The sequence below is a fragment of the Octodon degus genome, unplaced genomic scaffold (assembly GCF_000260255.1).
Source record: "Octodon degus isolate 3935 unplaced genomic scaffold, OctDeg1.0 scaffold00028, whole genome shotgun sequence".
NCBI lineage: Eukaryota > Metazoa > Chordata > Mammalia > Rodentia > Octodontidae > Octodon > Octodon degus.
This window is the reverse complement of record NW_004524604.1, coordinates 7712232-7716493: the sequence shown is the minus strand read 5'-3', so window position 1 is coordinate 7716493 and position 4262 is coordinate 7712232. Positions and strand designations below refer to the sequence as shown.

General features: G+C 45.8%; 1 long non-coding RNA gene across 1 annotated transcript in view; it reads right to left on the bottom strand.

Moving 5' to 3' along the window:
• LOC111816195 overlaps window positions 1-4262 on the bottom strand; it is a 373724-nt gene that overhangs the window by 16592 nt on the left and 352870 nt on the right. The window lies entirely within an intron of this gene.

Sequence of the window (4262 nt, the reverse complement as noted above, 5' to 3'; positions counted from 1 at the left end):
GTCTGTCTGTCTGTCTGTCTGTCTCTCTCTCTCTCTCTCTCTCTCTCTCTCACACACACACACACACACACACACACACACACACACACACACACGGCCTTGTAGCCCAGGATGACCTCAGATTCACAGGAATCCTCCTGCCTCAGCAGTGCTGGGAATACAGGTGTGACCCGCATGTCCCTACTCCTCTTAAGATTTTTTTGGAAGTGATTTCTAGGAAGTTAGAGACCAACAGGGAGAGCAATGACATGTTTAGTGTTAATGGAAAATCCTACAAGAGTCAACAACAGGAAGGCTGCTGAAGAAATCCTGAGTCAGCCTCTTTTTGGCATCATGAGTGGGCAGTGAGTTTTCCAGGGGCTCACACATTTACAGCCTGAGCTGAGATTCCCATGAAGGCCTTTGGTGAACCTTAATGGGGGCCATATGTTCGTGTGATGGGCACCCCCTGGTGTTGTAACAGTAGCAGCACTGGTTACTGGTTGGCCTTGGCTTTATGTTTGGAAAAGATCCCAGTTTTGAGAGTGGTATATGTACCCTATCTTGCTGATCTGGAGGATTTTAGACCCCTTATGCTACCTGTTTGTCTTCCTTCATTCCCTTTCACTTTTCTTCTTTCTTTCCTTCTTTTTCATTGATTTTGAGACCTAGTCTTGCTATGTGGTGAAACTGGCCTGAAGCTCACTCCATAGCCCAGGCTGACCCTGAATGCCTAATGATGCCCCTGGCTTGGGCTCCTAAGGGGCTGGCTCACAAGTGTGTGCCACCATGCTTGGCCAGTATGTATTTCTTTAAAAAAGAAGTGAAAGTAAGATTTTTTTTTTGGGGGGGGGAACTTTAAAATATTGTATCCTTTAATTAAGATGTAGCCTTAACAATTATGCAGATCAATTAAGAATTGCAGATTACAACTGGAGCTGGGTGTAGTGGCACACACTTATAATCCCAGCACTTGGAAGGCTGAGGCAGGAGGATGGTTATATGGTGTTTTAGGCCAGCCTGGGCTACAAAGTAAGTTCAGTGCCAGCCTGGACTACAGAGTGAGACCCTGTCTCAAAAAGAAAAAAAAAAATAGAATTGGGTAAGTTTTCAAATCATTGTTTCTCTATAAAGCAAATCTCCTATATTTGGTGTCTATTTATGTGTCTATTATTGGGGCCTGGGGCCCTAACAATGACAAAGAAAAACAAAGCACTTAGACTTATAGAAATCTACTGAATTAGGTCGTAGAAAATAAAAGAAATCCACTGAGTATGAATGTATGACGTGGCTGAAAAAATCACAGATTTGGGTGATCTCAATCCAATTCCATGATCAAAAAAGTCACAAACAACTTGTGTCTCCAATGGACATCTCCAACTCAAACTCCAGACTTAGAACTAAAGGCCTACTTTGTTGCTGGTATCAATCTGTTTTCCACTGCTAGAACACTGTATATAAAGTCAAGTGTTTTGTTTGTTTAAATAAAGAAAGGTTTACAATTAAAAAAAAAAAAAGAGGGCTGGCCGGATAACTCAGCAGACTGAAGAGCTTGCTTAGGTAGAGGCAGGGATGGGGGTTCCATCTCCGGGCCTGCCATGCTGGTCCTGCCCCTGGGGTGAACTGAGACAGCAATTAATGCTGGGTGTGGTAGTGCACTCCTGTAATCCCAGAGCTTGGGAGGCTGAAAACAGGAGGATCGTTATGAGTCTGATCTGTATAGTGAGACCCTGTAGACCATATACTAAATACTTAAAAAAAGAAAAGAAATTGACAATGTATGTGAATGAAACTGCCACAGGGGATTCTGTATGGCTTTTTATTTTTTATTTTTATTTTTATGTAAGCCTTGGGAAATAAATGCCTTTGGCCTTCTGTCAGCCTTTGCAGAACAGGCTCTCCATTCAGAGCCCAAGCAGTGTCTGGGGCAGGGAGTGGCCCGAGTTCTGTGGAATGCTCCTGAGTCATCATCTCTGCTTCAAGCACCCCTGACAGCTTGTTGCTAAATCCACCCTGGTGGACTCTGCTGCAGTTCCCAACTGGCAGGAGTTTTCAGCACCTGTTGCTTGCGAGGTGTATTTGGAAATCATCCCTCCAGAATCAGAACTTTCGGGGACAATCAGACCCCATGGGCAATCTTGTCTATCTACTTGTTGCTGTGGACGCTTAGCTAACCAATACAGTTACTCTTTGAGGTGACAGAACTTCACCACGAAATCTCTCCCATTGCATTCTGGTGAAGTCACCCCTCTGACACGGCACAGATACTATGTCCTGAATGCCGGATTCTGGCTCTGACCTACAGCTGGCATTGCCATAGACAAGACCCTCCCTGCCCTCAGGAGCTTGGATTCTGGAAGTGAATGACGTGCAGCACAGCCCAGGAGAGGAAGCACCAGTTCTCCTTTTGTCCCAGGAGCAAACTGCTGTGGTGGCTCTGGACAGTGATTCCTGAGGGAGGCGAGGTCATGGTGGGAGGACACCAGTGTGCTGGGCTGGAATTGCTCTCTGAGGAATGGGAAGGAGCCGGTTGGTGATTCCCACCCAGGTGCCATCCAGAATCCTGTAGCACAATCACAGACCTTTGTGTCTGCATATGTTGGGTCCCAGTTCTGGGAGCCATGTACTCTACAACCATCAGCCCAAGCATCAAGTCTTACCTGGGCCACCAGGGTTTCTTCTGATGGAGCTCCCGGCTTCTGCTCCTGTTGCCAGCAGTCTATTGGTAAACAGCAGCTAAGGGGTCACTTGAAATCATAAACAGAATCATGCTACTCCCACTTCTGAAACTCTGTGACTCCCCATTACATAGAGCATAAAGATCAAATTCTTCACTGCTGCATGGCCTCCTTGACACACTAGGAATGCAGCTTATGCCTGAAGCTGCTCTCTGGCATGCTTCCCCTTGCTTGCTCTTCTCTGTCTTTCAGTCTTTGTTGTTCCTTTCTTTTTTCTTTAACCAATAAGCATATTTATCCCTCAGGACCTTGAGACTTGCTGCTTCAGCTCTGAATTACCTCAGAGAGAGAACAGTCCTTGGATCCTGGCCCTCATAACTCCATTTTGTAACGGGCACCCTTGCACTGTCCATGGGCTGCCTGTGGGTTGAGCCTGTGTGCCAGATGGCAGCAAAACACAGCCATCCTCACTGCTTTTGCTGAGAGCAGTGGAACCTGATGAGGATGGGGGTGCACAGAGATGCATAATTCTTCTGCGGGCTTTGGCTTGTGTGGGTGGTGGCATAGTACTTCATTGTGCTTTTTACTTTTGCTGTTTGCTGTGTAGCTTAGAATCCTATGTAAACAGGAGCTTGGTAGGCAGGAGATTCTATTACAGCTGCCCGTGAGTGTCCATGCTCTGTAAGTGACCCCCTAATGGACTCACTGACTGCCATACTGGACTTGGCCCAGTTGTTCTTGGAACCCTCCCAATTCAGAGGCAGGCATTTGTCTCCCTGGGAAATTCACAGAACAGGCCTATGTATTTGCAAAATGCCCTTCTTATTTGCCTGCTCAAATATCCCCCCTCCAAAGCCTTCCCTGGCCATCTGACCTAAAGCGGCAGCCCAGTCACTGCCTATCCCTAGACCCTTGTTCTTTTCCAATAATATTTATTTCCAAACATTATATATTTGTGTTATGCATGGTAAGTTTGGTCAATATTTGCAAAATAATGGGTGAATTTGTCATCATTCCTCAATCTCTTCTTGACTTCTATGACCTTCGCAATTTTGAGATGACAGGCTGTTTATGTGTTTATTTATTCATGACTGTTCCAGTGAACATGCAGTTATAGCAACTCAGTGCATCCGCAGGGTGGAGCAAGCTCCTATCCCATCTTCCTGCCCAAAGGTCCCCCTGATAGAGGTGCATCAGTTACTAAACTGGTAGGAACAGAGTCCACACTAGATCTTAGCCACGGGAATGAGGCAACAGAACAACAGGCCTCATTTTCTAGTAGTTTCCTGTCTTTGGATGTTCTGATACCATCTTGTGATTCCATACAAATGATGCATCTTTGGTGGAGATAACAGGTGATCTTCCCTTTCCACTGGGTCCTCTTGGGTGCTCTCTGCTTTTTGATTCTCCCTATTACTGAGAACCTTTACTTTGGGTTTTTGATGAAGGTGGTATCTTAGATAAGATCGCCCTAATAAAGTTTTTGTGACTTCAGCCACTTATCTCTTCCATGCCCTAATCCTCTGTCTCTGTCTCTCTGTCTCTCTGTCTCTGTCTCTCTCTCTCTCTCTCTCTCTCTCTCTCTCTCTCTCTCTCTCTCTCTCT